Here is a 13,670-nt window from a genome sequence, read left to right as displayed (position 1 = left end):
AATTTGTGATAAGCAATTTTCTCACAAATTGGGGGAGATTGTTGTGCAAGACATGCTTGTACAATAACAAGACTAAGTCAAATTGATAACCCTAAGTAAGTTATATGGTAATCTAAGTTTACATTTTGTATTGTAACACTTAAGTCCATAAAAATGTAAAATATATTAGATTGGAGTATTTTTCTATAAACAGTTTCAAGCCTAAGAATAAACTCTGGAAGAAGATCATGAAGATCATGCCTCAGAGAAAGTGTGAAAAAGCTTATAGTTGAATTATTCTGTTTTGGGAAAAATATTCTAAGTCAGGATATCTACAAGTCACAGATTTTGTGTTATAGAGAAGTCATTCGAGAACTCCAAAAATGACTTATCGAGAAGTCAAGAAAAGCTAGTAGAGAGCTCTGAGATATCGATAAGCCAAATTAAAGATATAAAGAATGGAGTTATCGACAAGTCATTTCTTCACTAGAGAACTCTGAGATATCGATAAGTCAATTTGTTACTAGAGAACTCAGAGATATTGATAAGCGAAAGTGAAGATATGAAGATGAGAGATCTCGATAACCAAATTCTCTTATAGAGAACTAAAAAACCTCGATAAGTCAAACAACTGTAGAGTTATTAGAGATCTCGATAAGTCATTATACTTATCGAGAAGTCGAGTTCTCTACATGATTAACTGGAGATCTCGATGTAAAAGTTCAAGTACAGGATGCAGATCAGTTTAATATCCAAGATTATCATTCAACAAATAAATCAATCAATGATCTGAAAAGTCTACAAAAGCAATTTGAAGAGTTCAAGATCAAAGGCCAAGATTAACTGGCAAAGTAAAGTCACAGGCAGGCAAGATAGATACATTGTTAGGTCACACACACACACTGTAGAGGGGGTGAATACAGTGTATAGTATACTCAAATTGAACTTTAAGAACTTAAGTAACAGAAAACAAACTTTATTGAAACAATAAACTCTGTTACAGTATGGAACTGTTACCTCTCAGTGATGAACAAATATCACGAGAGCTGCTAGGGTTACAATAAATAATCTTCTCGAATATGATAACACTTATAGTGTAAACCCTATGTCCGTGTTTATATACTACACAGTTACAAGATAATCGCTAATTGATATGGAATATAATTCTGCTTCCTAAAATATATCAATCAGATATCTTTTCTTCCAAGTATTCCATTCTTTACAGAATTCCTTCTTCATGCATATCTCTTCTTATGTTTATCTTGATCTTCTTTCCTTTAATCAGCTACTGTCCTTATCTGATCGTCCTTCAGCACTTAAGTTCTGATATCTATCTTCTGATGATTATCTCCTGATAACATACGTACTGATATCCTTAAGTCCTGACTTCCAGTATAAGTACTGATCAACAGTTAAGTACTGATTTATCCTGTTCAAGTAAGATCTGAAAGCTAAACATAAAATATATTAGCCATGACATTATCAAATATAATCTAACAATCTCCCCCAACTTGTAAATTAACATAATATACAAGTTTAACAGATATTTGATGACGTCAAAAACATTAAGTACAAATGCATGAGAATTAGACTAGATAACTACAACTTACAGTCCTTAAAGCTTTTACCAATTTCAACTTCTGATAACAACTTCAGTCTGTATAAATACCAGAATTTAAGCAGTTGTAGATCTTCAACTTGGCTTCATCATTTTCTGATCTCTCTGATGTCAGGAGTTGTTCTGAGATAGTTCTTCAGCAAACATTTCTCAGCATATCTGAGCTCATCAATCATTCTCCTTTTGACATCTTTAAGCTCTGCAGTATCTTCACCAGTTTGAAAGATTGCAGCTCTGAGATCATTGATCTTTGCTTTTCTCAACTCCTGATCTAGTCTTATGACATAAGCTTTGTCAGACTCTAGATTGAATTCAAGTCCCTTAATACCAAGATATGTTCTGATCTGTGCAGTATTAGGCTTCATATCAACAATATCACCATTGTGATCTCTACTTTGGAACATATATGCTGTCAGACTTAACAGAATAAAGCCTTTTCTGTCTCTGAATCTGTTCTTTTAAGTAGTTTGCAGCAGTCTCTGTTATTCTGTCATCCACTTGAAGTAAGAAAAGTACATGCTCCAATTCTTCAAAATACTTCAATGGAATGGCATTTTGTCTTATATGATAAACCCTACCATCTGTCATGAAATACAACATGATGTATTCTTTCAAGTAGGTATGGTAAACCATCTGTACAGATTCTAGTTGATTCAATCTCTCAGGAGTTGCTCCAATACCTGATTCACTCAAGGAAGTTGGATCATTGGTAGTGTTGTGTACTATTCTTTCATCAGCACTTCCCAATCCAGTTTTATCTCTAGCTTCCTTTCCAGTAACTACTCTTGCTTCAAAACCACTTGCAGTAGTCTTCAAAGATTGAGTCTGTTTTGCTTTAGTGAATCCTGGTAAGAGTGTCTTTGATCTATTTTCTGATATCAAGTTAACTTGAGCTATGTCAGAGGTTACTTGCTTCTTCTGAATATCAGAACTTACAATTTCTTGACTCTGAACAACTTGAGCCATGTCAGAGGTTGTTTTAAGAACTTTTCTTGTACTCAGAGCAAGATCATCCTTTTCATCAGTAATTTCTTCTTCCTCAGGAGGTACATAAACCTGGATAGGTTCACCAACCTTTTCTTTACCCTTGGATCTTGGATCTATCTGTGGTTGTGATCTAGCCAATGTTGCTTCAGTATGTGTCCTTTCTTTGATCACAATGCCTTTGAGTTTTGGAAGTAATTTTTTACCAGAAGCTTCAGATTTAGATGTGACTTTCTTTGATTTAAGTCTGGCTTCTTCTTCCTTTAAACTTTCCAAGTCCATTCCTGGATTTTCTTGAAGAAATAACTGTCTTGATATTTCCTCATCAAGATCTAGAAGTTCATCAGAACTTATCCTTTTACCAGCAGCAGAACTTATTCTTTTCCCAGTATCAGAATTTGTCCTGTGACTAGCTTGTCTTGATGTAAACCTTCTACCTTGACTATGACCGCTACCTATTCCAGAGTATCCTTGATCATCATTTCCATCATCCTTTCCTTGCAGTGTCTTGTTAGTTTTGCATTTGGACTTAATTACCTTCTCCCCCTTTTTAGCATCAGCAGGTAGTAAAAGAGAGATAAGTAATTCCACTGAGGATTGGATTTCAGTAAGTTGCGATTGCTGAGAAGCTTGATTTGTCAGAATTTCATCAATCTGAGCTTGTTGTTTCTCTTGAGTTTGCTCAATATAAGCAATCCTGTCAATGGTAGGTTGAAAGAACTTTTTCTTATCAATTTTCCAAACTTGTTCCTGTTTGATAAAGTTTTCCTGAATCTTGTGTAGCTCTGCATGAGTAGTTGAATGAAGACCTTGTAGATACTTAGTACTCAATGCAGTGACTCTAAGCTGGGTTTTAAAATCATCAGAATTTAACATTTCATCAGCTTTAGTCAAGTGCTCAGCAAAATGTTTGTCAGTTGGAATACATGAAACTGAATTCCATTCCTTAGTCCACTCCTGACCTGCAGGAGTTTCACTCCAAGGTAATGGTGCTTCCCCGATAACAAACTTCTTTACCAGTTCAGACTTAGGAAGAGTCTGTTGAGGAGTATGTCCTGAAGGACCTGCTGCATCAGCATCTACAGTTGGAGCAGCATCACCAGTATCTCCAGCATTTGCAGCATCAGAACTTAAAGAATCAGTATCTTCTGATAAGACAACAGTGTGAGTAGCAATGGAGGTTTCAGCATCCTCTAATTGCTGATCTGATACTAAGTTCTGATCAACAGCCATATCCTGATGCTCACCTAAAGTCTGATCATCAGCATCTTGATGCAGAGAAGGTGTTGTTGATAACTCTGGAGTTTGAACAACATCAGTAACAGGTGTTGTGGAAGGATTATTTGTTGTTGGAGCTTCTAAGAGAAATACTTCAGACACAACCAAGTGTTGAACATCAATATCAGCACTTGTGCCTGGATCAACAAGAGACACAGATGGTGAGTTAGCCTTGTCAGATACAGTTTCCTGAGATGGAGTTGATGGAAAAGAAGTGACTGGAGCAAATTCCTTGTCTTGTGAGATCAGAGATTCCTGATCCCCTTTCTTAGCTGCTTCCTCTTCATCATCTGAAACTGGCCTTTGTGCCCTCTGTTTCTTGTACTTCCTTGTTGATTTGGATTCCTTGGGAGTTTCAGGAACTGTCATTCGTCTAAGCCTCTTGAGAAGCCTAGAACCCCCAATTTCAGAATCCTTCTGAGAAATCACTTTCTCAGCTTCAGTTACAACAAGTTCTCTAGCAGGAACCGGTTCCTCAGAATCAGATTCATCTCTCAATGCAATCCTCCTTCTCTTTTGAGGTGTTTGAGGAACATTCTTTGTCCTCTTTGGCTTGGAAGATGAAGATTTCACAGTAGGTGCTGAAGATGAAGGTTGAGCAGTCTGTGAAGTGGAGAGATAGGATTTGAGATATGTTCTGAGGGTAGGTTGAGTAGTATGAGAGGTAGGTACTGAGGTTGATGGATTTTGGGTGTTTGGAGTTGGTTGGACATCAGAGTAAACAGATCAATAAGTATCAGGATCAGCATTTACTAGGATCTGTTTTACAGACTGAGGAATCTGTAATGGTCTAACCACTTTTTTCTTAGTATCAGCATTTACCAGGTCATTAAATATCATTTTGCAACCTTAAAAGGTGGGGTTTTGGTGTTGACTAAATGAGGTTCATCAGTACAATAAGTGTAAATAAGTTGACAGAATCTAGCAAAATAAACAACATCTCGATCCTCTGTCATCCTATCCCCAATAAAACCAATTATTCCAGTTGTAAAATCAAAATGAGTTTGATGAATAATAGCATACCCTATGTGCTGACTCAGAATTGGGATAGCATCAAAATTTGAACATTTGTTCCCAAAAGCTTTGGTGATGCAATCAAAGAAGAAACTCCATTCTCTTCTGATATTAGCATGTTTCAACTATCCAAGTTTCATCAGACTCTTTTCATATCTCAATTCAGCCATTAACTCCCGAAGGGCTGAGTCCTCTGGAATTGAGAAAGTACAATCTTCTGGAAGATGTAAAGCCCTGCGTACTGTACCAGGAGTGATTACAAAGGATGAATCACCCACTTGGAAGATAATACTGGGAGTTCCATGTTGACCACCATCATCAAAAAGTCCAGTCCTCCAAAACCTCAGAACTTGTTGGCTTGAAAAGAATTCAGGCTGTGTTAATGCATACCCAACCTCACTATGTGCAAGAAGATCTTGCACAAAGTGCAATTCAGATGGAGCTTCAGTGTGATCAAGAACTGCAGCATAGTTGTTGGGGACAAACTTAGCTCCATCAATGATTAAATCCTTTGGTGCCATGTAAAAAAAATTGAGATTCAAGTATGCCTGTGAGGTGTTTGATATAATGTCTGTATGAAAAACCAACGTGAGAAATAAAGAGAAAGAGAGTAAAAGTAAGGAGAGAGATAAAATATGAAGAAAATAAAAGATTAAAGAAATCCTCTCTCTGTTGTACTTATACTCTGAACAAAAATGTTACCGTTGGACACCTGTCAGACATGCAGTAATAACGGACAGTTACTGGGCTCGAGAAAACAGGAATCATTACTTACCCATTTGCCTAGTTTCAAGAAAAAAAACCGTTCCATTTATCAAGAGAAACAGTTTTAATTCAAAATTTAAACCGTTATCACTGATTGAATTATTTTTCACTGCATCATCAATATTCTGAAAATACATCACATGAAAATGACCAAGATAAATTAGATAAGTAAGTGCTGAAAACGAATCAGAACTTAATATAAAACAAAATTTATATGGTCATCAGAATATCAATCAGGATTTATCAACACAAGATAAAATAACTCAGAGACAAAATCTTGAAGTAAAAACAACTTTCATTAATATATCAAGACAATACATTCATGAAATGGAAATTACATCAATACTTATACAAGATTTTCCCTAAGCTTCTAAACCTAACATCAACAGCCTTAGTCCTAGCTAAGAAGCCTGACAAAGCTGATGATGAAGAAAAACAGGAAGAAGACAAGATTAAGTCATCTTCTTCTTCCTACTCTCAACAAACAGAATGGCGAGTCGGATGATTCGCTCTTGCTGGCGAAGACGATGAAGATGAAGTTCTCTTCGAACGGCCGCCAGATCACGTTTGATAACCTCTGGAAATTGAATCCAGAGATTGTGAGGAATGTTGGTGATAGGGTATGAAGTTGGAATTCCATTCAAAAAGACATGAACAGTCTCATCACCATAATTGTAGAACCGGCCAAATTCAGCCATTTGTGATGATACATGAAAAACGAGAGTGAGTTTGTGATAAAAGTGTGATGGGAAGGTTGATGTGAAGTGGTTGCATATATAGGCAAGAGAATGCCAGGAGACGCAAAGAAATTGAATGCTGACAGGTAGAATTAATTCTACCTCGTCTCCCTAGACTGTGAAAAAGAATAACATTCATTGGAAAGAGGAAACATGGTTTAAAGCGCATAAGAAACAAGTAACATTGGACTGTTCAGGTACAAATACCATTAACCCTAACCATAGTGACTATTAATCTTCCACTTCAACATATTCAAGTTCGAACTAAGACTGTTACCAAATTTTATTCACAGATAAGCCAAGTAAAGGATTAGACTGTAATATCAGAACTTAGACTTATATCAGAACTTAACAGTCATCAGAACATAATTTCTTAACTCGAAAAAGGAATGCCCATCTTAGTAAATCCTCATACAAGTTCTGAGTTATAGACTTCAGAACTTAATCATTAGAATGTGTAACTAGAACTTGTCCTCAGAATTTGTGCAAAGTGACACAGTGACTGTTTATCTAGAATAACATAGACCACCACAGTAATTTTCATCATTCATATGGAGTGATTAGTGTGTACATTAAGCGAAATAACAGACAAAGAGTAAAGTCTGAGTCACTTCAGTACATCTTAGAAATAAGGCATAACTAAAATTTTGCTAAAGAGCTGTCATTGTCCTGAAACCTACTGATGAATGAGTTCATGCTTGAGTCCACCTCAACTGTTTTGTGCTAATTTTATGCATCTTTTGAAATTCTATTTTACAGTGGCTTCTCAGTGTAAGTGAGTCACGACTGTTTATTAGAATTTATGCTATTATCAGAGTATTTCTCCAGTAATCATAGAGTGTGAAAAGTCACCAAAAAAATATTTTGCTTTTCTAATGCATATTTACTTAATACCAGCAATGCACTTGGGTCGTCCCTTCCACATTTTTACTCTAGATCTCAAAGGAGTACCTGATTTTATTCTTTGATCTTTTTGCTTTTTCTTTTGATAAGTGAGGTTTATCAGCACTTAGTACATTCAGCAGTTTTACTAGTATCAGAACTTAACAGATGAGTAGCATTATTCTAATTTGTGACTTAGTAATAAGATATACAAAATAAACTTAACTAAGCTCAATTATCAGAATTTGCTAGTGTCATAAGATTTCCACTGAAATAATTATTTCTTACATGGAATCATTTGTTTATTGAAGACTACTAGGTCAGTATCTAGCACAGTTATCCTCATAGGATTGAATAGGAACTAGAACAGACATATCACTTATCAGAGTTTAGAAACATATATCAGACAACAGTCAGTACTTAAAGACATTTATCAATTAAGCACAGAATACACAATGAGATTAATTCTGTAAATACTAAGCATAAAGTCTGATAACACAGAACAAGACTAAGCAGATTTAGAGAAAGAACCTGAAACCATTCCAAGTTCATTTACCAATCTTGTAAAAGTAGCTTCACACAGTGGTTTTGTGAAGATATCTGCTAGTTGTTGATCTGTGGGAACAAAATGCAATTCCACTGTACCTTCATCCACATGTTCCCTGATGAAGTGGTACCTGATGCTGATGTACTTTGTCATAGAGTGTTGAACTGGATTACCTGTCATAGCAATAGCACTTTGATTATCACAGTAAATAGGGATTTTGAAATATGTTAACCCATAATCCAGTAACTGATTCTTCATCCAAAGAATCTGTGCACAACAGCTTCCTGCAGCAATATACTCTGTTTCTGCAGTTGATGTGGAAATTGACTTTTGTTTCTTGCTGTACCAAGAAACCAATCTGCCTCCAAGAAATTGGCAGCTTCCACTTGTGCTTTTCCTATCAATTTTGCAACCTGCAAAATCTGCATCTGAGTAACCTATTAGTTTAAAATTTGATTCTCTAGGATACCATAATCCCAGAGCAGCTGTTCCTTTAAGATACTTAAAGATTCTTTTTACAGCTATTAAGTGAGGTTCTCTTGGATCTGCTTGAAATCTTGCACAAAGACAGGTAGCATACATGATATCAGGTCTACTAGCAGTTAGATAGAGTAGAGAGCCAATCATACCTCTATAGTCAGTAATATCTACTGATTTACAGGTATCCTTATCCAGTTTTGTTGCAGTGGCCATTGGAGTGGATGCACTTGAACAATCTTGCATTCCAAATTTCTTCAGCAAGTTTCTGGTGTACTTGGTTTGACAAATAAAAGTGCCTTCCTCATTCTGCTTGACTTGAAGGCCCAGAAAATAGCTAAGTTCCCCCATCATACTCATCTGATATCTTGACTGCATTAGTTTGGCAAACTTCTTGCAAAGTTTGTCATTTGTAGATCCAAAGATGATATCATCAACATAAATCTGGACCAGAAGTAAGTCCTTTCCATGGTTGAGGTAGAACAACGTTTTGTCTATTGTCCCTCTGTTGAATCCACTTTCCAGAAGAAACTGAGCTAAATTCTCATACCATGCTCTAGGAGCTTGCTTAAGTCCATAAAGTGCTTTATCAAGCCTGTAGACATAATCTGGATGTTTAATATCTACAAAACCTGGAGGTTGTTCAACATATACCTCCTCCTCCAATTCTCCATTGAGAAAAGCACTTTTCACATCCATTTGAAAGACAGTAAACTTTTTGTGAGCAGCATAAGCCAAGAATATCCTTATGGCTTCTAACCTAGCAACTGGTGCAAATGTTTCATCATAATCAATTCCCTCCTGTTGAGAATATCCTTTTGCAACCAGCCTTGCCTTATTCCTTGTAATTATGCCATCACTGTCAATTTTGTTTCTGAATACCCACTTTGTACCAACAACAGATCTATTCTTTGGTCTTGGCACTAGGGTCCAGACTGTGTTTCTTTCAAATTTATTCAACTCTTCCTGCATTGCTTGCACCCAATCAGCATCTTGAAGAGCTTCTTCCACTTTTCTTGTCTCAGTCTGAGAGAGAAAAGAATTGTGAAGACATTCATTTGAAGTACCTGTTCTAGTTCTGACACCTGCATCAGGATTTCCAATTATCAAATCAGGTGTATGTGATTTTGTCCACTTCCTTGCAGATGGAAGGTTTTCTCTAGAACTGGATGCTCCCCCGTGATCTATGTTATCTTCATTTTCATTTTCTGATGCTCCCCCTGAAACTATGCTCTCTGAGTTGGAGTCTTTAGTATTTAAATTTTCAGTACTATCAGAACTTGGCTTATCAGAACTTGACGAATCAGAATTTGAAGAGCCAGATGTATGTCCTGATGTTTCTTGAGTTGTGGTAGGATCTTGAGTATGCTCCCCCTGCATCGGTGCATCTTCCCTTGGCGTAGCCACCACAGTTTCAATATCATCAGAGTTTATTCCATCAGAGTTTACAGTATCAGGACTTAGACTTTCAGGATTTTCAGTATCAGAATTTGAGTCTTCATTTTCAAATCTCAGCTGATCATGGTCAATGAAATCTTCAAGACCAGTAATCTTCTTGTCATCAAAAGAGACATTGATAGATTCCATGACTACTTTTGTTCTCAAATTATAGACTCTGAAGGCTTTTGTGGAAAGTGGATATCCAATAAAGATTCCTTCATCAGCTTTTAGATCAAACTTTGATAGCTGTTCAGTATGAGTCTTGAGAACAAAACACTTGCATCCAAATACATGAAAGTATTTCAGATTTGGCTTCTTTTTCTTCACCATCTCATATGGTGTTTTTCCATGCTTGTTAATGAGTGTTGCATTTTGAGTAAAACAAGCAGTCTGCACAGCTTCAGCCCAGAAATAGGTTGGAAGCTTTGCTTCTTCAAACATTGTACGTGCAGCTTCAATGAGAGTTCTATTCTTCCTTTCAACAACTCCATTTTACTGTGGAGTTCCAGGAGCAGAAAATTCCTGCTTTATTCCATGGCTTTTGCAGAACTCTTCCATTATCAAATTCTTGAACTCAGTGCCATTATCACTCCTTAAAACTTTAACAGAATCTTTGACCATTTTATCCAGATGTTTGACATGATCAATCAAGATTGATGCATTTTCACTTTTTGTATGCAAAAAATACACCCATGTGTATCTGGTGAACTCATCCACTATGACCAACGCATACTTCTTCTTTGCAATAGACATTACATTTACTGGACCAAATAGATCAACATGTAGTAGATGATAAGGCTCAAGAATTGATGATTCAGTCTTGCTCTTGAATGAAGATTTTCTTTGTTTGGCTTTCTGACATGAATCACAAAGACCATCAGGAGCAAATACTGTGTTTGGCAATCCTCTCACAAGATCTTTCTTGACCAGTTCATTTATATTGTTGAAATTTAAATGAGTGAGTTTCTTATGCCAATTCCAGCTTTCTTCAATTGATGCTCTACTCATCAGACAGATTGCAGAACCATCAGTACTTGTTGAAAGCTTAGCTTCATAAATGTTACCACGCCTGAATCCTTTCAGAACAACTTTGCCTTTAGATTTACTCACAATTTCACAGTGTTCTTCAAAGAAATCAACATGATAACCTCTGTCACAGATTTGACTTATACTCAGTAGGTTGTGTTTAAGTCCTGAGACCAGAGCTACTTGTTTAATTATGACATTTCCAAGATTGATATTGCCATATCCCAATGTTTTTCCAATGTTGCCATCTCTATAAGAAACACTTGGGCCAGCTTTCTCCACAAAGTCTGATAGCAGGGCCTTATTTCCAGTCATATGTCCTGAACATCCACTGTCCAGAACTAGAATATTTTTCCTGTTTCCCTGCAATCACAAAGACCACTAATTATTAGTTTTAAGGACCCAGACTTGCTTCGATCCTTTGGCCTTATTAAGTTTGTTAACATTTGCAGCGGATTTAGCATCAGAGTTTATGTTAACATTTTTCTTATCAGAACTTACACTATCAGACTTTGTATCAGAATTTACACTAGAAGGAACAATGGAAACTTTCTTCAAAGAAGGTTTTATTTGATAATAATCATAGTACAAGCTATGATATTCCTTACAAGTATAAATGGAATGCCATAAACTACCACAATGAAAACAAGGATTTTGTGGTTTGTATCTAACAGACTGACTCTTAACTCCTGACTTTGAAGGTAAGGAGTTAATATTCTTATTCTTCCTGCATAAAGAAGCCAGATGGTTAGAACTTCCACAGTTATGACATGTTTTCCTAGAAGCATCAGGAACAGGTTTATAATTATTGCTTTTATTCACACTTTCCTTTCCATTCCTATTTTTCCTAGGTGATTTTACCTTGTTTGCATTCTTAACATCTTTCAGCTTATGCTTAAGTTGCTTCTTTGTCATTAAGCCTATGTTCACTTCAGCTGTCTTTTCTTGTTTTAGTTTGTCAGAAGTTAATTTCTTTGTAACTTCTGATTTTTCATTTTCAGACTTTACAGTTACAAACTTAACAGGTTTTAACTTTGGCTTTTGCTTATCAATAGACTTAATTTCTTCAGTTCCTTTATCATTCTTATCTTCTCCATAACCTAAACCCTCTTTCCAGTTTCCACTACTTAGCAAATTTTGAGTTGTTTTGCCAGAGTTAGTCCAAGTCCTGATAATCTCTCTTTCTTTTTCTAACTCAGTTTTTAAAGATTCATTTATTTTTAGCACTTCATTCCTAACTTAAAAAGCATCATCTCTATCCTTCTGAGTTTGATGGAACATGACTAACTCTTTTTCTAAGAAATCATTTCTTTTCTTAAATGCAAGATTTTCAGAAGTTAATCTTTCACATGTTAAAGTTTGATCTCTATAACTAACAAACATGGTTTTAAGATATCTTCTTAACTCATTAATATCATCAGTATGAAAAGCATAAGTAGTCTGAGGTACCTTTGTTTCAGCAGCTTCAGAACTGCTCTCAGCACTTTCTTTATCAGCATTTGTCATCAATGCATAGTTTTCCTCACTTTCAGAGTCTGAGGTGTCTGTCCAGCTTTTCTGCTTTGTGACAAGAGCCTTGCCTTTGTCACCCTTTACCTTCTTGAAATCAGGAGATATGTGGTCTTTCTCACCACAGTTATAGCATTTAACATTGGTGTAATCTCCTCTGTCAGACTTTCCTCCTCTGCCTTCAGATCTTCTGAAATTCTTCTTATCAGAACTTATGCCTTTCCTGGAAAACTTCTTTCTCTTCCTGAACTTCCTGTATGCAATCTTTGTGATTCCTTTCACCATAAGAGCACATAGCTTCATCATCTCCTCATCAGCATCAGTCTCAGGCAAGCTTTCAGAATCTGAGTCATCATCACTCTCAAAACTTGATGACTCAGTATCAGACTTTATGAAAAGAGCTTTACCCTTGTCTTTCTTTGAGGAAGCTGCTTTGGGGAATTCTTCTTCAGCCTTAAGAGCAACTGTCTTTGACTTTCCTCCTTTCCTCTTGCTTCTTTGTTCCATCTCCAGCTCATGAGTCTTGAGCATTTCATAGATTTCGTCAAGAGTTGTTTCATCAAGATTGTAGTTGTCTCTTATTGTCGTTGCCTTCAAATCCCAGCATTCAGGAAGAGCTAACAGGAACTTAAGGTTTGAATCTTCAAGATAATACTCTTTATCAACCAATGACAAATCATTCAAAAGTTTGACAAATCTATCATATAAATCATTCAATGACTCATTAGTCCTTGAGTCAAAGTGTTCATACTCTTGAGTGAGTATTGTCTTCCTGTTTTTCTTAATTATGTCAGTTCCCTGACACCTTGTTTCCAGAGCATCCCATATCTCCTTAGCAGTCATGCAGTTGATTACCCTGTTTGACATTACATTATCAATGGCACTATGCAGTAAGTGTCGTACCTTAGCATCTTTAGCAATCGATGCTATGTCTTCAGCAGTATAATCACTCTTCTCCTTTGGTACGGTCTTTGCTGCTTCACCTGCAACTGCAACTGCGAGCTTGGTTGGTTTGTGAGGGCCTTCCTTGATTCTAACAAGGTATTCTGGATCTGTTGCTTTCAGGAACATGGGCATCCTTACCTTCCATATGGGATATTCAGATGGTCTCAGTATGGGAACTCTGATGGTCTCATACCGACTCTGAATTTGTGTCTTTGGTGGTTCCTCAGTTTTGGTAAGCTTAGTTGGAGTTTCTGTGTCCGACACGATTGTGTTTGGATCTTTAACTGTATGTATGTTAACAGATAGGCTCTGATACCAATTGTTAGGTCACACACACACTGTAGAGGGGGTGAATACAGTGTATAGTATACTCAAATCGAACTTTAAGAACTTAACTAACAGAAAACAAACTTTATTGAAACAATAAACTCTGTTACAGTATGGAACTGTTACCTCTCAGTGATGAACA

This window comes from Apium graveolens, chromosome 10 (assembly GCF_009905375.1).
Source record: "Apium graveolens cultivar Ventura chromosome 10, ASM990537v1, whole genome shotgun sequence".
NCBI classification, from domain to species: Eukaryota; Viridiplantae; Streptophyta; class Magnoliopsida; order Apiales; family Apiaceae; genus Apium; species Apium graveolens.
Note: the sequence above shows the minus strand (reverse complement) of the source record.